The sequence below is a fragment of the Mandrillus leucophaeus genome, unplaced genomic scaffold (assembly GCF_000951045.1).
Source record: "Mandrillus leucophaeus isolate KB7577 unplaced genomic scaffold, Mleu.le_1.0 Scaffold829, whole genome shotgun sequence".
In the NCBI taxonomy this organism is placed as follows: Eukaryota; Metazoa; Chordata; class Mammalia; order Primates; family Cercopithecidae; genus Mandrillus; species Mandrillus leucophaeus.
Genome location: NW_012109019.1, coordinates 498,472 through 522,010, shown reverse-complemented (window position 1 = coordinate 522,010; position 23,539 = coordinate 498,472). Strand labels below are relative to the sequence as shown.

At 40.6% G+C, this 23,539-nt stretch overlaps 1 protein-coding gene and 1 pseudogene across 6 annotated transcripts in view; both read left to right on the top strand.

Annotated features, from left to right (window-relative positions):
- The window catches only part of ANO10 (anoctamin 10), a 260,737-nt gene that overhangs the window by 115,031 nt on the left and 122,167 nt on the right, over positions 1–23,539 (top strand). The gene's annotated exons all lie outside the window — the stretch shown is intronic.
- Positions 10,492–11,509, top strand: LOC105530516 (annotated as a pseudogene). The gene is made up of 2 exons (XR_001004661.1): positions 10,492–10,815; positions 11,281–11,509. The product of XR_001004661.1 is annotated as a 60S ribosomal protein L18a-like (transcript).

The window sequence follows — 23,539 nt, the reverse complement described above, 5'->3', positions numbered from 1 at the left end:
AAAAAAAAAATCTATCTAAAGAAGTTTTAAAAGAGTCCTTCAAATTAGAATTCTAGGTAATAAGAACACTTTGTGTAATTGTTTAATTGGCAGTATTTTTTTTTCTTGGTGGTGAATGAGAGAATGGTATGTCTTATGGTGTCTTACAGTTTGTGGTATCCTAGATAGTTGAAAGAAGGTAATAGTGGGAAGTGTGGTTTGCCTGCATTTCTGACTGTCTTCTCTAGCACCCAGTTTTTGCACTGCTGCTGATCCTGGCTTCTGTGCCTTGCAAATGCCCTCTTCTCCTGCTCAGTACTCCTCCTGTCTGCCTACTTCCTATACTTCCTTTGATGTCCAGTCTAAGACAGACTTCCTCTGCCAAGCCCTCCCTAGTAAACATTTCCCCATCTAGAGCATTCAGTGTACTTCTATGGAGGTATATCATTTGAACTATACATTTGACTGTATATGGCTGTGGAAATGTTTTATATTTGTTTCATGACGGGGTTCCACAACTGTAAAAGATTGTAAACTCTTTGCGATAGGGTCTCTGTACCCTATCACAAGTATCATTTGAGAAATACTTGCTGAGTTTATTTTCACTCTGCATTTGCCTGTGCCATTGTTAGAAATTTGAAGACACGTGAAAAACAAGGACAAACACTTTAACTGCCCCCTCTCTCTAGTGATTTCTCTACATGAGCTCGGCAACTCTGGTGGAGAAGGCTCAATGTAATCCCCTGGTTTTGGTGTGATTTTAGCTTCTTCCTCAGTACTCACCACCACCTCAGGTAATCAGGTCTGGAGACTTACCCCAGTGCCCACGCACCACAGCCTCAAGACTGTTGCATTGCAAAACCATTAGACAATGAATTGTGTATGTGTGTTTACCTTATATGCATATAGCAAGGATTAAATTATTTTGTAGCACTGAGTACAAGAAATGTTTTATCTTATTTTTCTGAATTTTATTCCCCTCCTGCCCCACCTGCTGAAAAGGACAGTCCCATTCATGTTTTGACTGCTCTTTGCTTCTCCTGGGGATGTGCACGAATAAGAGGGAGGATTATATTTTTTGAAAAACAAAGGACAGCATCAGTAAATCTCAGCTATAGTAAGCTGCATAGTCCAGACCTCAAAGTAGAGGGAAGGGAATGGCTGGTTTCCTCTGTGCCAAGCTTTGCACTTGGGATCTTTTACGCAGGCTTTGAAAGCCACGGGAGGTGGTGTTTATTCCCCACTCTTCCCTCCACGTGCCATCCCATCAGAGTTTCTGTTACTTTCTAGGATATGCTGGGGGCAAGTCTCTCCTACTGACACAATTGGCAGGTAACACTGCCATCAGGGATTGTCCTCCCAGGTTAGGTCATATCTGCTCTTCTGCACAGTTCTTCCCTCAATCAGCTGGATTTTGTAGACGTGGAGGGCAGTTGGTTTGCCTGCTGGGTACCATCCATCTTCTGGGGAGGCATTAGAAGTATCCAAGGCCAGAACAGCCAGTGGCTTCCCAAGAAGTGGGCAGGAAAACTCCCACTGTCTCCTTGCTGTACCTGCCAACAGCCAGTCAGTGGCTAAACCAAGTATCAAGTCTTACCCTGCTGCACATAGACACTTTGCAGTGCAGAACAAGGCTTCAGTGTTTCATGCTTTTCTAAAAAATACATGAACAGAAAATTTGATGCTACTTACATCCTTTTAAAATAATTACCAGATTAATGCTTGATTCGCAGCTGAGAATTTATTCTGATAGGGACACAGTGTATGAGTCATTCCACATAAGAAGTACAGAGATGATGCAACAGAATTACAATTAAGCATCACTATTAGGATACATTCGTAATTTCCACTTTCAGGTCTTTTAAGTCTATGTTTAGAGTAGCTCAATTTGTACTGGCTTTTCCTTTCATATATCACAGCAAAACAGTATCAAAAATATTGTATTTGAGGTGAATTAATAGAAATACAGAATATAAATCTATATTTCATGGAAATATGTGAATATATATCACAGAAATATACAAATCCCCATCCATGCTGCTCCCCTCCCCCATGAAAACCACAGGCATAGGAAGGTTCTGTAGGAGGGCAGAGGGCATCTGGGAGGCTGTAGGGGCCCCTGCTTTCCCTCACTCCAGGGACTTAGGCTCCTCAGGATGTCTGTCTTAGGAACAGTGTCACAAAGATTCAGTAGGGTGGATTCCTTAACTAGTCTTAGATCCACCCTGCTGAGGGAACACAAGCCTGAAAGGGAGGACCTTTCTCTACTTTTCTGGGACTAGAGTTTTCTGCAATCAGGAAAAAACAGAGCAGAAGAAGTATGTGCTGTTTGCCAAAGGTTGAAACTCTGAAGACAGTTCTCCCAAAGAAAGAGGAGGTAAAAGAAGCATGTAAGGAGACAGGGTTATGTGACTAGGGGATACTTTTCTTTGTTTTGTGAACTATTAAAGTTTTCTATCTTTTCTCTTTAATACAAAAGCATTACTTGCTTCTTGCAACCAGATAAAGACTATAGGTATTTCCTTCTGTGCACACGCTGACTTTTATGTGCTAGGTAAGTTTGCATGTGCCTCCTGTGGGGTGAGGAAGTAGGAATTACTCACACATTTACCCTCCAGTAGGTTTATTGTCTGCACTTAATTCAAAATCACAAAAATCTTTTGAAATGTGACAGAAGAAGAAAAAGTGCTCACATATGTACTCTTCATCCCATCTACCAAAGAAAATTCTGCAGTTGCTAGCCCAGTCCTATCTCCTACTCCCGTGCTGCCAAGTAGGGTTGTTCTTTGTCTTTAAGGATGCAACATATGAAGATAGGAAATTCCATAGCTGGGGGAGGACATGGCCTAAATCACTGTACATCTTCAGGAACAGGAAGGAGCTTACATCACTGTACATCTCCAGAACAGGGAGGAGAAAGGGAGAAGAGAACAAAAATCAGAGCAGGATTTGAATTTTGGTTTGGGCTTGGTTTAGTTAGGTGCTCTGGTTCAGGGGTGGGGGACAAAGAAGAAGCTTCATAGTGGTGAAGTGTGGAGAAAACTGGTGGGAAGAAAGGGGGAGACATGGTAAGTACCATGCAAAAAATGTGAATAAAGAATAGAATAACCAGCTTGGGCAACATGGCGAAACCCTGTCTCTACCCCTGCTCCCCCCAGCCCCCCCAAAAAAAAAGTAAATCAGCAAGATATGGTGGCATGCCCCTGTAGTCCCAAGTAGTCAGGAGGCTGAGGTAGGAGGATTGCTTGAGCTTGGAAGATGGAGGTTGCAGTGAGCCGAGATCGTGCCACTGCGCTCAAGCCTGGGTGACAGAGCTCAAGCCGGCCTCAAAAAAAAGAATAGAATTGTTCTTAAATTAGGTTTTGGTGTCTGATCTGTGCTTCTGAAATTTGACACTCCTTAGGGATAGACCACTAGGGAACCATGTTTATCATGGCTACAGTGGGGTTGCATATGTCAATATATACAGGTAAATAAATATATACCTTGCTCTTTGTAATGGCTACAGAATATTCCACAAGGTCCAGCTTTTCTCCTGTCAGTAGGCATTCTGATTGTTTTCCAATACTTTGAGTTACCGGCAATGTAACTTTTCTATACACATACCCTTTTTCAATAGAGTATATATTCCTAAAACCAGGATTGCTGGATCAAAGAGTAGGCACTATTTTTAATAGGTACAGTGAGATCATTTCCAAAAGTGTCCTGATAAGTTATTTATGACAGCCCCATTTTCATATACCTTACTGCCTACTTGCTCTTAAAAATAATTTTTCCCAAATTGGATAGGCAAAATGTTGTCTGAGGTGGCATTAGGTTCAATTTCCTGACCAGCAGTGAGAAAGAAAACTTTTTTATTATGTTGAATGGCCACTTGCCATGCCTCATCTGTGAAGTTGCCTACACATGACTTAAGCTCGTTTTTCCTTTGAGTGTGGTTTATCTTCTTCTTGTGAATTTGCAGCAATTTTATGTTTTAAGTATATTAACTCTTTGGTGACATGTTACAAATATTTTCTCCTATTGTTTAGTATTTTCATTTTGTCTCTGGCATATATTACATACATACTTTTTTCCATTTTTATATAACCCAAGTGTGTATTTTTCTTTGTTTCTCCTGGTTTCTTGTTATGCTTAAGACTTCCAAATAATCCTCAGAATTTCTTGGGGGAGTTTGGAATTTTGTTTGCTATGTATCTTATTTACATTTAGATATTGCATTAATTTCAAAATTACTTTTTTCATTATTTTTGTTTTGAAGTAGGAGTCCAACTTCATATTTTCCAAAGGAATAGGCATTTATATAATTTATTACACTATCTTTTCCAGTAACCTAAAGTACACTTTTATCACATGCATTTTGAGATTCTTTTCTGTTTCACTGACCTTTTTGTCTGTTTTTGAGCCAATCCATATTGTTTTGATTATAGTTGTTATAGTAAGTTTTAGTATTTGATAGGGAGAAATTTTTCCTAAAAATTTTCCTACTACAATTTTTCCCTAGAAATTTGTTGATAATTCTTTTACATTTACTTTTCTATGTAAACTTTAAACTTACTTAGTTCAGCTTCAACAAAATTCATTAGGCTCTGATTGAAATTCTGTTAAATTTGTATGTGAATTTTGGAAGGAGTAACACTTTTGTGATGAGATTATCCTCCTAAAAACGTATTCACTGTCTCTGTTTGTCAATCGTTTATTATATATACTTCAATAAAATTTTATAGTTCTTTCATATAAGCTCTGTACTTTCCTTGTTTTTCATTGGTAATTCATTGCATTTATTTCTCTTGTAAATAGTATTTTTCTAATCAATCTTCATTTTTAACTAGTTATTACTACTGTAAAGAAGAACTTTTGAAAAATATATCCCATAACTACCAAGCCCTCTTATTAGTTATAATTGGTTGTGAGTTTTTCTTGGGTTCCTACTCATAGCTGCAAATAAGGATAATGTTTTCTTTTTTCTGCTAATACTCATTTATTCATTCTATTTTTTATTTTTTGAGATGGAGTTTCGCTTTTGTTGCCCAGGCTAGAGTGTGATGGCATGATCTCAGCTCACTGCAACCTCCGCCTCCTAGGTTCAAGCAATTCTGCTGCCTCAGCCACCTCAGTAACTGGGATTACAGGCGCTTGCCGCCATGCCCAGCTAATGTTGTATTTGTAGTAGAGACAGTGTTTCACCATGTTGGCCAGGCTGGTCTCGAACCCCTGACCTCAGGTGATCCGCCTGCCTCAACCTCCCAAAGTACTGAGATTACAGGCGTGAGCCACCATGTCTGGCCACTTATATTATTTATTTTATGTCTTCTCTTATGGCATCAGCTAGGGCTCAAAACAATATTGCAAACATCTCTTAGTCTTGACTTGAATAGTAACGGCCTTATTATTTCACCATTTAATAAAGTGTTTGCAGGCAAGGAGTGGTGGCTTATGCCTGTAATACCAGCACTTTGGGAAGTAGAAGTGGGAGGATTGCTTAAAGCCAGGAGTTCAAGACTAGCCTGGACAACAAAGCAAGACCCTGTCTTTGTGAAAAATTTAAAAATTAGCCTAGTGTGGTCGTATGTGCCTGTAGTACTAGCTACTCAGGAGGCTGAGGCAGGAGGATCACTTGAATCCAGGAGTTTGAGATTACAGTGAGCTGTGATCATGCTACTGCACTCCAACCTGGGCAACGGAATGAGACTTGTCTCTTAATAATAATAATGAGTTGTTTGCTGTAGGTTTGTAGTAAGTGATTTTTATTTAAGTATATTTTTCTACTTCTATTTTAGGTCGTTTGCTGTTTATTTATTTTAATTGGGAATAACTATTGAATTGTATAGCAAGTGCTTTTTTAACCTTTATGTTTTTTTTTTTAACCTTAAATTATTTTTTATTGTGTTTCTTACCTCATTCAAGAGCTAATGGTCCTTTTTTGTGGAAATGCGGAAGCCTGTTTAGTTGCCATTATTTTAAATACTTCCAATAAATAAATGGCATATTAAATAAATTGTTTGATGTCCTAAAGGATAGGCATTATCGACTATTTGAAGCATGAATTTATTTATTTATTTTTTAAATTATACTTTAAGTTCTGGGTTACATGTGCAGAACGTGCAGTTTTTGTTACATAGGTATACACGTGCCATGGTGGTTTGCTGCACCCATCAACCCATCACCTACATTTGGTATTTCTCCTAATGTTATCCCTCCCCTAGCCCCCCATACCTCACACGCTCTAGTGTGTGATGTTCCCCTCCCTGTGTCCATGTGTTCTCATTGTTCAACTTCCACTTATGAGTGAGAACATGTGGTGTTTGGTTTTCTGATCTTGTGATAGTTTGCTGAGAATGATGGTTTCCATTCCCTGCAAAGGACATGAACTCATCCTTTTTTATGGCTGCGTAGTATTCCTTGGTGTATATGTGCCACATTGTCTTCATCCAGTCTATCATTTGGGTTGGTTCCAAGTCTTTGCGGTTGTTAATGGTGCCACAGTAAACATACGTTTGCATGTGTCTTTATAGTAGAATGATTTATAATCCTTTGGGTATATACCCAGTAATGGGATTTCTGGGTCAAATGGTATTTCTAGTTCTAGATCCTTGAGGAATTGCCACACTGTCTTCCATAGTGGTTGAACTAATTTACATTCTCACCAACAGTGTAAAAGTGTTCCTATTTTTCCACAACCTCTTCAGCATCTCGTTTCCTGACTTTTTAATGATCGCCGTTCTAACTGGCATGAGATAGTAGCTCATTGTGGTTTTCATTTGCATTTCTCTATTGACCCGTGATGATGAGCATTTTTTCTTATGTCTGTTGGCTGCATAAATGTCTTCTTTTGAGAAGTGTCTGTTCATATCCTTTGCCCATTTTTTGATGGGGTTGTTTGCTTTGTTCTTGTACATTTGTTTAAGTTCCTTGTAGATTCTGGATATTAACCCTTTGTCAGATGGGAAGATTGCAAAAATTTTCTCCCATTCGTAGGTTGCCTGTTCACTCTGATGGTAGTTTCTTTTGCTGTGCAGAAGCTCTTTAGTTTAATTAGATCCCATTTGTCAATTTTGGCTTTTGTTGCCATTGCTTTTGGTGTTTTACACATGAAATCTTTGCCCATGCCGATGTCCTGAATGGTATTGGCCAGGTTTTCTTCTAGGATTTTTATGGTCCTAGGTCTTAAGTTTAAGTCTTTGATCCATCTTAAGTTGATTTTTGCATAATGTGTAAGGAAGGGGCCCAGTGGCAGTTTTCTGCATATGGCTAGCCAGTTTTCTCAACACCATTTATTACATAGGGAATCTTTTCCCCATTGCTTGTGTGTGTCAGGTTTGTCAAAGATCAGATGGTGGTAGATGTGTGGTGTTATTTCGGAGGCCTCTGGTTTTTTCTGAGGCATTCTGGTTTTTGGAATTTTCAGCCTTTCGCTGTGGTTTCTCCCCATATTTGTGGTTTTATCTACCTTTGGTCTTTGATGCTGGTGACCTCAGTTGGAAATGCAGAAATCACCCGTCTTCTGCTTTGATCTTGCTGGGAGCTGTAGACCACAGCTGTTCCTATTCGGCCATCTTCCAACCTTTATGTTTTATTGCATGGTTATCTTTTCACTTAAAAATATAATAAATTATGTTGATAGTTTTGCTAATGTTAAGCCATCTCTGCATTCCTGAAATAAACTATGTTATATTATTATATTATATTCCATATATTTTTCTGTTAATTTGTTACTGGTGGTGAATCTATGTAGGTTTGCAGCAACTTCAGTTCTGGCCTCCTCAGAAGGATTTGACCAAGGTGTAAGGCAGAAGGAGAGACCAAGGCAAGTTTTAGAACAGGACTGAAAGTTTATTTAAAAGCTTTAGAGCATGAATGAAAGGAAGTAAAGTCCACTTGGAAGAGGGCCAAGCAGGTGACTTCTGAGATGAAGTGTGCAGTTTGACCTTTGACTTAGGATTGTTTGTTGTTTTTCTTGGAGATAGAGTCTTACTCTATCTCCCATGCTAGAGTGCAATGGTGCAGTCTCGGCTCACTGAAGCCTCCGCCTCCCTGGTTCAAGTGATTCTCATGCCGCAGGCTCCTGAGTAGCTGGGATTACAGGCACCTGCCACTATGCCTGGCTAATTTTTGCATTTTTAGTAGAGATGGGGTTTCGTCATGTTGGCCAGGCTGGTCTCAAACTTCTGACTTCAAGTCATCTCCCCGCCTCAGCCTCCCAAAGTGCTGGGATTACAGGCATGAGCCACCGTGCCTGGCCTGACTTAGGGTTTTGTATGTTGACATACTTCCAGGGTCTTGGATTCCTTCTGATTCTTCCCTTGAGGTGGGATGTCCACGTGCACAGTAGCCTACTAGTGCTTGGGAGATGAGCATGCACAGTGTATTTACTGGAGTTGTACACATGCTCACTTGAGGTCCTTACCAGTCAGATGTCCCTTGAAGGTCATATACCATTTAAACCCCGCCCTCCTGCCATTCTGCCTCTTAATATGCATGCCTGAGCCCACTTGTCCAACTCCTGAGATCTTATCGGGAAGCTGCTGCTCACCAGTTTCAGGTGTTCTCTATCTATTAGGAGACTGCCTTTCTCTGGCACCGGCTGTGATCAATTATTATTTTAGAAAGAGAGTCAGCAACCGCCTGACCATCACCTGATGGTCACCTCACATTCCAGGTGTGTGTGTGTGTGTATGCGTGCTGGGAGCACCTTCCTGCCCTGCTTATGCCTGACTAGCTACCTACAGTAACAAATTCACTTCTGGGATCTATTTGCCAGTACTTGATTTAGAATCTTTGCATCAATATAAGTGAAATTGGTTTCTGTTTTTCTTTATCATACTTTGGTATTAAGTGTGTTCTAGCGTCTTAGAATGAATTAGGGGGAGCCTTCCATCGTTTTCTATGGTCTGGACCAGTTCGAGTACATATTAAATATCTGTTCTGTGATGATGCGTACTGCCCAATATTAATAAAGGTGTGGAGTATTACTGAGTTTTTAATCTTCACTATTATGATCTTAAAATATGACCTTGTTTTAAAAGGAGTCCTCTAAAATACTTTTCTTCCCCCCCCTTCCAAGTTGCCAGGTTTTTGTTTATCTCCATGTTTTGCTTTTTATTTCACTTGTGTTTAGATAAAAAGTTTTTAAATTTCACATTTTTAGGCTGGAAACTTATTGCAACAGGAGGGAATATTTAGAGAGGAGAGGAACACACATACCATGCAAGACTTTGTTGTGGCATAGTTGGAGATCTGAGAAGGGGAAGGAAACTGGATTTATCAGAAAGAGAGAGGCCAGGGCTAAATGTCAAAGCCTGGCTGCAGCCCTGATTCCTGTAAGCTGAGTGACTTTATGCAAGCCTTCTCTGACTTCAGGCTGTTTTTCCGTCATCCATGTATCACGTTGAGAACAGCCTAATGGAATTGCTGTGAGGATCAGAAGAAATAATATTCAAGGACTTCTGAACCCTTAAGGCATTATTTGGTGCAAAGGGTACTGTTACAGGCTTATTCTTTTCCAGTGATTTGTTATAATAGAATACTTCTTCAGTGAAAGGAGATTTTTATTTGTAAATGTTTAGGTAGTTGTTGATTTTTGTAAGATAATCATTTTTGTTTTTTTTTTTTTTAAATCAGGGCCTCTAATGGTCATGAGATTAAAAACAGGTTTTAAATTTCACCCCTTGTTTTTTTCACCAGGGAAAGAGACTATTTTGTAGCAAACTAGTCTTCTAGCTCAAAGAAAAGAGAAGAGAAATATATGTTTTTTTCTGGCGTGCAATTTCAATACCAGTTAATTGAACTACATGTTCTGAGCACCTGAAATGAAAAATAATGACGAGTTCATTCTGTCAAACTGTGTAATCTCCTAGTCTTATTGTGAAAACTTGCTGCATCCTCTTGTGCCCCTTGTGTCTTCTTCACTGTTCACCCTAAGGGCCAAAGGAGAGTTTTCCCCTTGGCCCTGTAAAGGTTCACTGAAAATCAATTTACAAAAAGCAGATTAATAGGAGAAAAGGCAGATTTATTTAACATATATACATGGGAGCTTTCAGAATGAAGATCCAATCCCTCAATAAGGTACAGAAGCTTATATACCACCTTGAGGTTATAAAAAGAACGCAGGCTCAGAGTGTGGCCCAAAACAGGTTTTAATGGCAAGACAGGTTATAGGGGAGAGAAAAAAGGAGGCTTGGCTAGCAAAAGTGGCCTTGTTATGTGGATGAAGCCTTATAGCTAGAACCCCTAGAGAGAATAGATAGTAAACATGTCTTTTCAGACTTGTAAAGGTGTCAGACTCAATCTCTCCCAGATCTGTGAAAGGCCTAGAAAGGGAAGGCCTGGCTGCATTAATGGAGATTCTCTACAGATGCAAATTTCCCCGACAAGAGACAACTTTACAAGGCCACTTTGTCTGCTGGCCCTGTGGCAGCCATTTCAAAATGTGTCAAAGAAATATACTTTGGGGTAAAATATTTGTATTTTCTTCAAGTGCAATTAACCGTAAAGACATAAACTGTACCTTTTGCGGGTGGCGGTGAGCGCGGAGAGGATGCCATGAAGGCCTTGGGCACACTACGAGAGTGCAAGGTGGTGGGTCGCTGCCCGCCCACCCCCAAATGCCACACACTGCCCCTATACCGCATGCGAATCTTTGCGCCTAATGATGTCATCGCCAAGACCCGCTTCTGGTACTTCCTATCTCAGTTAAAGAAGATGAAGAAGTCTTCAGGGGAGATTGTCTACTGTGGGCAGGTGTTTGAGAAGTCCCCCTTGCGGGTGAAGAACTTTGGCATCTGGCTGCGCTATGACTCCCGGAGCAGCACCCACAACATGTACCGGGTGTTTCACGTGTCCGTGTGAAGAGATCACCAAACAGGTTTTGTGTAAGCAACATGGCTGTTTATTTCACCTGGGTGCAGGCTGGCTGAGTCTGAAAAAGGAGTCAGCAAAGGGTGGTGGGATTGTCATTGGTTCTTACAGGTTTTGGGATAGGCGGTGAAGTTAAGAGCAATGTTTTGGGGGCAGGGGGTGAAGCTCACCAAGTACATTCTCAAGGGTGGGGAGAATTACAAAGAAACTTCTTAAGGGTGGGGGAGATTATAAAGAACCTTCTTAAGGGTGGAGGAAATTCCAAAGTACATCGATCTGTTAGGGTGGGGCAGAAACAAATCACAACAGTGGACTGTCATCAGTTAAGCTATTTTCACATCTGTGGATCTTCAGTTGCTTCAGGCCATCTGGATGTATACGTGCAGGTCACAGGGGATTTGATGGCTTAGCTCAGGCTCAGAGACCTGACACCGGGAATACCAGGACCCGACCACCGCAGGCGCTGTCATCCAGTACTAGCGAGACATGGGCGCCCGGTACGGCGCCTGGACCCACTCCATCCAGATCATGAAGGTGGAGGAGATCGCAGCCAGTAAGTGCCGCCGGCCAGCCGTCAAGCCACGATTCCAAGATCAAGTTCCTGCTACCCCACCCGGTCCTGCGCCGTCAGCACTAGCCGCGCTTCACCACCAGGAGGCCCAACACCTTCTAGGTCCAGGGCCTTCGCCTGGGTGTGCCCCAAATAAACTCAGGAACGCCCCGGTGAAAAAAAAGAATGAAAAAAAAAAGACATAAACTGTAAATACTTAGACAATTGGTCGTGCCTGTTGACGGAGAACACGGCCCCAACCTCCATGATGTAAACCAAAAATAAAATCTTAAGTCCCCCAGCCAACCGAATGGACTCTGTCTTGGCCTCAGAGAAAACTGAAAAACTGTGTTTTTGGCCGTGATGGGAAGGGAGGTTAGACATACCTCGTTATACCCTTTCCCTGTCAGAGTTGGGCACAACTGACTAGCATTAACATTGAAATAGAGATTATTAGGCTGATAAAACAGACACTTTGTTGCCACAAAGAGTGGCACATAAGATAGCAAATTCCAACCTGATTCTGGTATAGCATCATATGACAGCCGACTCTGAAGGAAATAAAAATATTTTACCCCAAAAATATATTTCTTTGATATATTTTGAAATGGCCCTGCAAAACTGTTTCCTGTGGGGGGAATTTGCATCTGTAGAGATATCTCCATTAATGTGGCCAGGCCTTCCCCTTCTAGGTCTTTCTGGGATCTAGGAGAGATTAAATGAATTTGTTACCTTTAAGATCTGAAAAGAGACATTTACCTTCTATGTTCTCTGAAAGCTGCTACCTGGAGGCTTCATCTGCATAACAAGAACCTTGGTCTGGCTGGGCCTGTAGCTCACACCTGTAATCCCACACTTTGGGAGACTGAGGTGGGTAGATCACTTGAGCCCAGGAGATTGATACCAGTCTGGGCAACGTGGTGAAACCCCATCTCTACAAACAAACAAAAAACCCAGTCATGGTGGTGTGTGCCTGCAGCCCTAGCTACTCGAGAGGCTAAGGTGGGAGGATCATTGAGTCTGGGAGGTTGAGGCTGCAGCGAATTGTGATTGCACCACTGCTCTCCAGCCTGGGCAATTGAATGAGACCCTGTATCAAATAATAATAGCAAAGAACCTTGGTGTCCACAGCCCCCCTTAACTCAGGCATTTCTTTTGTCTTTAAACAAAGCTTAATTATTTCAACCAATTGCTAATCAGAAAATATTGGAATCCACCTCTGACCTGTAAGCCCCTGCTTCAAGGTATCCTACCTCTTTAGGATGAACCAATGTATACCTTCCATGTATTGATTTACGTTTTTGCCTGTAACTTCTGTCTCCCTAAAATGTATAAAACCGAACTGTAACCCAACCACCTCAAGCACACTGTTTCAGGACGTCTTGAAACTGAACTGAACACTGGGCCATGGTCACTCATATTGGCTCAGTATAAACATCTTGAGATATTTTACAGTTTTGTTTTTCTGTTAACACTTATCAATCACGTGGATAGTATTGGCTTATGTATCTTTGAGCAATGTGAGGTGCTGAGGCAATTGATTTTAGTTTTTTGTGTCTATGGCATGGTTAGGAACCAGACCGAGTGTATGTGTTACCCCAGAGGCATCAACATGAACTGTTACTTTTGAATCTATTTCTAGCAGCTTGGCTCCTCTGATGAGATACCATTTTACAATGCAAATGGAAATAAAAAACACACCACCTGAAGACAAAAATTGTAAAGTCACCAAAACTCTATAAAAATGTCCCATTACCAAACTTATGAGTAAAAGGTTTAAGGTCTGGAAGCAGATTTTTTTTACTCTTGCCACAGTTACCCAGGAAGTCATTATTTCCACAGGAAATAAACAAAGAGACATTTTCTTAAAAACAAATGATCATCTTGTTGAATTCCTGCTTTGTGGCAATTTATGCTGATCATCCATCCATGTCCCAGAGCACAGGAAGCTTATAGCATAAAATCATTAGTTAGAGAAGACATAATTAATTCTCAAACATGACCAAAAATTGAATCTTTCAAGAGACAAATTTAATAAACATTCTCTTTCTTTACCATCCATGGCCTGTTTCATGGATTGCCTACCCATTACCAGTTTCTCCTGGAGAATGACCCTCCTCCCTCAGCTGACTGCAAGGGTACAGCTTTGCTCCTGGTGCGGACTGTGTCCCCATCCCTGCCCTGTTCCCTGCCCAGTGGTGAGCACATGAGCACCCAGCCTAGGCTCCACCCTGCAGCCCATCCGTGCAAGGTTTGAAATTGCCACAAAGAGTAGTCTGTCTTGGTCTGGCTGCTCTCCCAGATTGGAGGGATGTGAGATTAGGAGCTATTGCCTAAGGCCTTTTTGGTCACACAGTCTGGGACTCAGAGAGAGCCCCTCAGAAGCTAGAGAGAAGTGGAAGTAGGAACCCAGCAGAGAAGAGGCTTCAGGGTCATGCCTGGCCATCTTTGACTATGGAAAAGTTAGTGTGTTTACCTGGGTATGGTGTTTTGGGGGCCATAACTGTGTTGGGAGCAGTTCCTAGGGGCAGAGTTGTTCACAGTTCACATAGCTGGTCTCACACTGGGAAGCAGGTGGCATATCAGATGATTGTTCAGGGGCTTCCAATCATGAGATCCCATGGTTCTCTAAAGGCATGCCAATGAAAAGAGTCAACCTCTATGAAATATTTGAAGAGACTTATTCTGAGCCAAATATGAGTGACCAATGGTTCGTGACACAGCCTCAGGAGATCCTGAGAACATGTGCCAAGGTGGTTGGGCTACAGCTTGGTTTTATACATTATAGAGAGACCTAAGACATCAATTGGCTGGGTGCGGTGGCTCACACCTGTAATCCCAGCACTTTGGGGGGCCGAGGTGGGCAGATCATGAGGTCAGGAGATCAAGACCATCCTGGCTAACACAGCGAAACCCAGTCTCTACTAAAAATACAAACCATTAGCCAGGGGTGGTGGCACACACCTGTAGTCCCAGGTACTCGGGAGGCTGAGGCAGGAGAATTGCTTAAACCCAGGAGGCAAAGGTTGCAGTGAGCCAAGATCATGCCACTGCACTCCAGCCTGGGCGACAAGAGCAAGACTCCATCTCAAAAAAAAAAAAAAAAAGACATCAATCAATCAATCAATACATATACAAGATGTACATTGGTTTGTTCCAAAAGGTTCACCAAGGTTCAGGCACTGTGGACTGTCATTTCAGTGTGATTTGGAAAGCCTCTGGCTTCCAGGTTATTGGTAGATTAAAAGATTTTCTGATTGGCAATTGGTTGAAAGAGTTATTATCTAAAAACATGAAAATCAATAGAAGGGAATGTCTGGGTTAAGATAAGTGATTGTTGAGACCAAGGTTTTATCATGCAGATGAAGCCTCCAGATAGTGGGCTTCAGAAATAATAGATTGTAAATGTTTCCTATCATTTCTGTCAGTCTTAAGGTCTCTGTTTTGATGTTAATGCTCGTCATCTGGGCCTGAATTCCAAAGGAAGGAGGGTATAATGAGGCATGTTCAACCCCCCATGTCCCATCATGGCCTGAACTAGTTTTCAGGTTAGCTTTGGAATGCCCTTGGCTGAGTGAAGGACCCTCAGTCAGATGGGGAGCTTAGAATTTTATTTTTGGTTTATAGGCACAAATTGAGTATCAGTCTTAGTACCTGCCGTAATTTAAAAACTACATTTTACTCATTTTTTTCACTTACAGTTGACCAAGAAAATTCAGCTTTTATCTAATCATATTTTGTTTTTATGAAAGTGATACATATAAATAATTTTAAAGGTCAAATATTCCTTTAAGAGTAATAGCAGAAGAATGGGTCTCTGCCCTGTCCCAATTTCCTAGAGTATATGACTCAAATTTTTAGCCCTTTTCTGCTGTTTAGCTCTATATTTCTAAATACTATGTTTTTCAGTTTTATTGACTCTCTACTATAAAATATGAATGTCTTTGTGTTCCATCCTGCCAGTGTAGTTTCACATCACAACTTTCGGTTAAATCAATATTTAGTGATTGTATTATTGTGCAAATTGTATTTGTAGATAACTACGTAGTGTGCCATGATTATGTTTCCTTAAGCATAATTGAGTTGAAAACGGCCTTGTTTTTTCTTCGTTTGGTTTCTGTGTACCTATCGTTGATTCTTTCCTAAACATAGTGTGCTTAAACACACCAGATAGCCTCTCAGTGTGTTGTGTTGTTTTCCTTGGAGAGGGTATTCCTGGAACTATGTTGTTCCCTTCCCATTTGGGCAATTCACCTCCAGACTGGCTGCAGGGTTTTTGTCCTCACTTCCCAACTTCTTGGGAATTCACTTGGCTTCTTGTTTCTGCCCCGTCCCCCTTTCTTGTAACCTCCTCCTTTATCTTGGCAGGTTCATGAGAGAGAGTTTGGAATCTTGCATATCTGCAGACATCGTTATGCCCATCTGCCCTCCAAATTTGGAGGATATTAGCCATTGCCTCTAACATTGCTGTTGAGAGCCTAATGCCAGCCTGACCCCTGATCCTTTACACGGGGTCTGTTCATTCTCTCTGGAAGCTTCCACAGTCTTCTCTTTATCCCTGGTGTCTTGACATTTCACAATGATATGCCTTTGTGGTCTCCTCGACCAGTGGGACTTCACACTTACAAACACCTGTTCTTTAGTTCTGTGAAATCCTTGAATTATTTCTTTGAGAATTATCTTTTCTCCATGTTCTATCTTTATTTCTGGCCCTCTGTTGCATTTTCTGGACTTACCATTTGTTATATGTTTTCCGCCTATTTTGTGTCTCCTTGTTTGTTTGGGTTCGTCTATTTTGAGATTTTTCTTAACTGTATTTCCCAATTCTTCTATTGAATGTCAGCAGTCATAAGTTTAGTATCCAAGAGCTCTTTTTTATTCTCTGAATGTTCCCACCTCCTTTTAGAAAATAGCATTCTGTACTTTATTTCATGAATACAGTGTTATCCCTCTGTACTTTTCTTCTGATCTCTGCCTTGTCTCTGTTTCCTCCCTAATTCTTCTTTTAGTGGAAAGGTGTTTTCATTATTGTGTTACTGTCCCTGGTGCTGCCTGTAGTCCAGTCTCACGTGATAGGAAGTCTTTTGTCTTCCACTGGGTGAGAGAGGGGATGGGGCTCTGAAGGACAGAGAGGGGACAAGGAGTGTCTTCTGTCCTTCTGCAGCCCTTCTGAGGGCCTAGACTCTATCTCCTGGGGTTCCCCAAGGCCCAGGCACTGTGGGCTGTCACTTTATGGTGATTCGGAAGGAGGGGAGGGCAGACGTAAGTTCGTCTGTTTAATCCCGAAGTCTCTCGGGTCCCAGTATTACACTTTGACTTTAACCATTTGGTAATTAACTTTTCTCCTACTTAGTCTACCCACTTTAATACTTAGAAATGTCTGCAGCCTTCAACTTTCCTTTTTCCTCCCTCCTTTCCTTCCTTTCAAAAAGCTCTCTTCAGGGCAGATGTACCAATCGCATTTCATTAGAGGTCTTTACTTCTCTGGTTCTTTTTTATTGTTGAGTCCTGTGAATTTGATAATTTTTCATAGATTATTGAACTTTAGATTAACCATATATCAAAGTTTAATATTAATATTAAACAATAAATATATCAAAGTTTAATATTTATTCTTTTATTTCTAACTTCACCTACTTGAAAAAGAAAGTAAGAACAACGTTTAAAATGTAGATAGGATAATTAGGTACAGAAACTTTTAGAGAACATCTGGGGTAAGAGGGACAGTGTGTTCTTACCGCGTAAGACATGTACAGTTTTTATACAATTAGGCCTTACTGCTTGCTCTTATGTTTTCATGTTAGCACAAGTGAAAAGAAAAAAGTAGTGCCTCTTTCCTGTTATTAAACAAAAGGATCAGGGAACCTGGATTTACGCAATACTCTGTGTCCTCAAGATAGTTTTAGAAAACCATTCAGATGGTTCACTATAGTTTCTCAAGTGCCCTAACTTGTGGAGGCATTTCTGTAGGGGGCTATAATGTTATCAGACAGGTACTTTGGTTTGCTTTTAGATGCTCTAACCTTAACATGGAGACAGTTTGGAAGTCTAAGGAAATATTAGACTTTTAAAAACTATTTGACTTCTCAAGCTTTTGCCAAGTGTTTGATCACAGTCAATTTATTATTGAATTATCTGCTACATATGTATGGTGTGAAAATCTGTGTTTGAAAATGAGAAAAATTATACTGTGTCAAATATGAATACTACATAGGAGTGAGAGCTAAGCATTAATATAAATTAATTACTTGTGCCAAAGACTTCTCCCCACTAGGAGGACAGCCTGTGTTAGCACAAGCATAAACCATCAGAGCAGACAGAGCCACTATTTTTCTGATTGTGATGATGTTGGAATTTCTCACTCACACATAGTTACTGTAGTGAAATGAAAAAAGCATGGGTCCTGGAGTCAGACAGCTAAGATCCTGACTTCAGATCTCACTAGCTAGGAGAAGTTACTTTCCAGACCTTAATTTCCTACTCTATAAAATGGGTGGTTAAAGTGCCTACTTTAAAGGGTTTGTTAGGATTGGGCTTTTCTTTTATAAAACACGTAGCACAAGTGGCTGCTGTTTTTTAGGTTGCTGATTTCAGAATTATCATTTTGCATAGAAGAGGCAACTTTGACAAGGACATGTTAAGGCATCAGTTCTGACTAACCCCAACTTCCATCTCCAGAACCTCACTCCATGTGGCTCGTATAGACAGCCCACTAACTGTGACCTTGGCCAGGGTACATAACCTCTCTGATCCTCGGTTTCCTGATCTGTCAGATGGGAATAAATATAGTTACTGCCTCATAGGGCTGCTGTGGGCATTAAATGAGTAAATATATGAAAAGCACTTAGAATAGGGCCTGGCACAAAGTTAGCATTGCAGTAAAGTGTGAGCTGAAAAAACAGGGACTATTTCCTTAGTGATGGGCCGTTGGAAAATCACTTCTCAACATTCCACCCTCGCTCCCCCATGTGTGCCTCTGGTGTGCAGATTGGCTGGCCCCTACCAAAGAGGTCTGTCCAATTGTAAGTGATACTGGCTCTTTTTTCTGCCCATAAAGAGCAACCGACACCTTCTATGTTAAGATTATGCCTTTCCCACACAGGAAGGCCACGTCACCTTCGCGTCTTCCTGTGTGCTGTTTTGTGTGAACACACCCAAGGTCGACTGACAGTATAGGGGATGTTAGGACATTAAGATGGGGGTGATTTGTCATCAGGCCATTCCTTCCTGCTCTGAGCTTACCGCAAGTACAGTATTATGGCATTATGGTCCAGGATCCAAGGAAGCATTAAGAGTTTTAGATCTGTGTTGAGATTGTTCCATTTGATTCACAAATGACTTTTATGTGATGACATTTTGATTTAGCACTTAAAATATAACTGTCAGCTGTTATTAGCAATTATCTTAATAAAATGAAATGGAGGGTAGTAGATGGAGTATGTCTTGCCTCATTTTCTGTCCATACCACTTAGGACAGTCCCTAGCATATGGTAGATGCTCAGTAAATATTTGAGTAAATGATTTATAAATTATTTTCATATTTATTAATAAAAAGGAAGAGGTAGTACATCTTTTTTGTGCATCTGCCTAAGTTTTATCCAGTACCATACCTTTGATATTATTCTAGCTTTTCTTAACAATTACATACTGTATCTTCTCAATATCATATCATCTCAATATGCTGATCAGTTTTAATTTGAGGGATAATGAAGGATTTTTCTGTTTGTAAACCAGTAGATAAATAACAGGGCCTGTCTCTGGGGAGAACACTGTAGGATGGTAGAGGGATGCAGAGCAGGAATGGATGGGAGATCATTTCTGTGTATTCTTTGTCTTTATTCTTTAAAACTATGCATACACATTACTTTCTCAAATGAAAGAAGTTTTACCCATGTCAAAAGAAAAAAAAATACAAAAACTCTTGTATCTGCCCACTGTGGAGATCTGCCTGCATTGAGTAGTACAGGGAAATTACTTATTGATCAGCAAATTGCTTATTGATTGGCAAGTTTTGCTATATTTTCTTTCTTCTTTCAAAATACATAGTGTGGTCATGCATGAATTCAGAGCTAGTCTTCTTTTTCTTTGAGCAGTTCATCTTAGGCTGTCTCATTATTTTAATGTTTATTAGTGGTATAACTTGCTCATACAAAGTTCCACAAAGTGATCTAACTCAAGATTTCCTGGGAAGATGGTGAAGGAAGGGAAGAAACCAATAAAATTTGCAAAGAAAATGGAAAGTAAGGAGAAAACTCCATAAACTGAGAAAAAAAAAAGTAAGGAGAAAACAGGGAGCTGGTAGGGAAGTGGTGTCCATTGCATTCTATAGGTGTTGAGAAGTTTTTATCTGATATAACATGTGAAGGACAGACCAACTTCAGGAAGACACCAAGAACCAGCCAATGGCTTCCCTTTCTGAGACAGCTGGTGGGATGACGTAAGGAATGAATTTAACAAATGCTAGTAGACCACTATAGACCCTGCTAATTGGAGACCAAAAGCAGGCCTAGAAGAGGTAGAGACTCTTTCTACCTTAGGATTCAGTAACATTCAGAGACTGGGTACACAGACATCACCAAAATAAACCGAAAATTTGGGGGCAACCTTCAGGTCTACCAACAATTATTTTTTGGAATTTTCTTTTGTTCCCCTTTGGTTTTTATTTAGACATGATTAAATACATGATAATTTTAGGGGAAAAGTAGATAAGCTAACAGAAAAAAAAAAATTGTAAAACCCAGAGTAAACTAGTTAACATTATAAAATGACAATAATGAGCAAACAGGGTATCAGAATATATGATTCTGAAGTAAATCACATAGAATAAATATGAGATAATGGCCATGGACATTTTTGAAGAAAATAAAGCTACAGTAACTGAAAAATTCTGATATTGGCACCAGAATAAATGGACAGATAAATAGAGCAGATCATAAAGTCCACGAACTGTCAAAAGTATAGATACATACAAATTTGTAGGCCAGGGGTGTGGCTCACACCTGTAATCCCAGCACTTTGGGAGGGTGAAGTGGGCAGATCACTCGAGGTCAGGAGTTCGAGACCAGCCTGGCCAACATGGTGAAACCACATCTCTACTAAAAAATAAAAATTAGCCAGGTGTGGTGGCACACGCCTGTAATCCCAGCTACTCCGGAGGCTGATGCAGGAGACAGTCCTGAACCTGGAAGGCAGAGATTGGTTTCAGTGAGCCAAGATTGCGCCATTGCACTCCAGCCTAGGCGACACAGCAAGGCTCCATCTCAAAAACAAAACAAAAACAAAGAACCGCCGCCCCCCCGCCACCGCAAATTTGTGGTAGGCATTTTTTGTCAGTGGAAAAATGATTAATTAGTTATTAAATGTTGCTGGTACAAATGGCAAGCCATTTGGGGAGAGTGGATAAAGTCTCCCCTCTTTTAAGGTATACACTGAAATGAAATTCAGTCAAGTTAAATATATGAATATAACAAAACCATAAAAGGGCTGGAAAGAATTATAGGTGAATATGTATCTGATCTTTGGGTGGGGAGACTTTGACTATAAGAATGACACCAAAGAAAGAAACTCTAAGAAAAAAATTCACAGGTTCTTCATACTAATGTTGTGTGTAAGGTTCAAGACTGAGAAGTAGCTGTGTGTCCAACATTAGACAATTGATTAAATGTTGACCCATCCTTATAATGATATATCTTGCCACTATAAACAAAACTGTATGTAAGTCTTTATCCTTGGAAAGACGGCCATGACGTAGTGCTAAGTGAAAAGCTTATAAAGGCATATGTGTAGATGTTTGCTTTTGTATAAATGGCCTGGGCGGATATAATCCCATGTTAACACCAGTAGGTTTCTCTGGCTATTAAGATTTGGGTAATTTATTTCTTTTGGCTTTTCTGTGTTTCTTTCTTTTCGCCTTCTATAGTGATTATATATTTAAATAATCATGTCTAGTTAAAAACCAAAGGACAAAAAAATTTCTACAAAATAATTAGTGATAATAAAATCGGAGAGCAAATTGAGCTTCAAACTCTCCCCTTGACTAGATTAGATAGATAGATTTCTTACAAGGATTTTGCGGACCATCTGTTTTGTTGCATGATAATAGCATTTCTTTATGTGGCAACTTGAATCTGTAATGACCATAAATGCAGATTTCTTTAAACATAAAAATCAAATACATGTATTTATTCTAAAATACCACTAAAAGATCATATTTTTAAATGATGATTTGTTATAGTTGATATTTGACTTATTTATACATTCATTCTTTTTAACCAGTGTTTGTTTTAATTTCTCTGAATTAAGCATCAAAGAGCTGTTTTAAAATATAAATTTATTATGAAGAACCAAAGTTAGTGAATATGTCTCTTAATGAGAGCATTGGTTAAGCCAATTAAAAACATTTACAAGTCAAAAATGCAATCAAGGAGAGATTGTTTTGGTTTATTGTCCACCAAGAAGCTTAGCTGCCAGCAAGAAAAACGCTCATTTTCTGGGGAGATGTTGCTCCTCCTGCTTTGAGCTCTCCAGTGTTTTATCGACTTGGAAAAACAACATATTCGTTTTGATAATCAAGCCTGATAAAGTCCTCTGAGCCCATCCGTTTTCTCTTGTGAGTTGACAGTCTCCTAATGTGAAAAAGGAAGAAATTCAGGGGCCGGAGGGAAGCACTGAAACTTTCAGCAAGTGGTATGACCACATGTAATCAGTCTTATATGGCCCTTTATATCCTAGGTTGAAATCAATAATCATCATTTTGCCTTTGCTTGAAATTGCTTTATACCAAAACCAAAAAGACCTCTGTTACACCACTTTCTCTCAGTTGCACACAATATAAAAATGCTCTTTGGACCATTCCAAAACTGTATACACATGCTGGCTGGGAGGAATGAATGTGTGTGTTTACTTTGAACTCTCCTCAGCCCAGCTGTGTTGTCACTTGGGCTGCACTCTCACTGTCATCACCAGGCCTCTGTCACTGACTCCAGAACTCTCCATCTTCAGAGGTTGTAATTTTCTTTGTATAGCCTTTCCCACAACCCCACCCAATAACTGCCATTTGTATAAGAATACCTCAGGATCATTCATTCATTTATTCAATATTTAAGCACTGCTGAACATCCTACAACGTCCAGGGCAGCTCCCACAACAGAGAAGTTTCCAGTCCAAAATGTCAGCAGTGCTGAGGTTGAGAAATGCTGAGGTTGAGAAACCTTCAGTTAAAACAACTATTTTCTTCAGCGTGTCTAGGAACTATATTGGGCATAAAGTGATAGAAGAGTGAATGGGATTTCTTTCCTCCCATTCTGGTAGATTGGCACCTGAGAAAAGTCAACAAATAACAACAGTGGCATGAAAAGTGTGGGAGAGGCGTGTGTGGCACTGAGACCACAGGGGTGGTCATGCCGTCTCTGACTGTGCCTGTGGGGCTCAGAGCATTCCAGACCAGCTTTATCACGGCAGGAAAGAGGAGCAAGTAGAGTGACGTGGCAGGAGCCTAGCAGTGAGGAAGGACGTGGCTTATGACATCAAGGAGGAGAGCATAGACAGCGCTGGGCATGAAATCAGGCCAGCAAAGCGGACAGTGTCTCATCATCAGAGGTCCGATATTGGGCACTGATCATGTTTAAAACAGATCAGAGAGAAATAATCAAATGCTGTATGTGAATTTTGATTCTGTCTACTGGGAAAACAGCTATTTAAAAAAGACATTTTGGACGAAAAATCTTCCAGAGAGGATTTCACAATGTAGCAGGACGAGCCGCGGACAAAACCCCTCAGACACCGAGATAGTGAAGGGAGTGGCTTTAATCAGCTAGGAGTATCGGCAGACTAGCATCTTAAAATCTGAGCTTGTCAGGTGCCCAACTTCTGTCCCTTTTAAGGGCTCACAACTCTAAGGGGGTCCATGTGAGAGGGTCGTGATCGATTGAGCAAGCCGGGGGTATGTGACAGGGGCTGCAAGCGCTGGTGGTCAGAGTGAAACAGAACAGAACGGGAGGTTTCACAGTGTCCTTCCATACAATGTCTGGAATCTATACATAACATCGGTTGCTAGGTCGGGGTCAAATTTTAACTCCCAGGCTTAGGTCAGGCAGGCCCAGGCCTGGTTTTGGGTCTGGTGCCTAGGCGCCAGGCTACCTCCCTTTAGTTTCG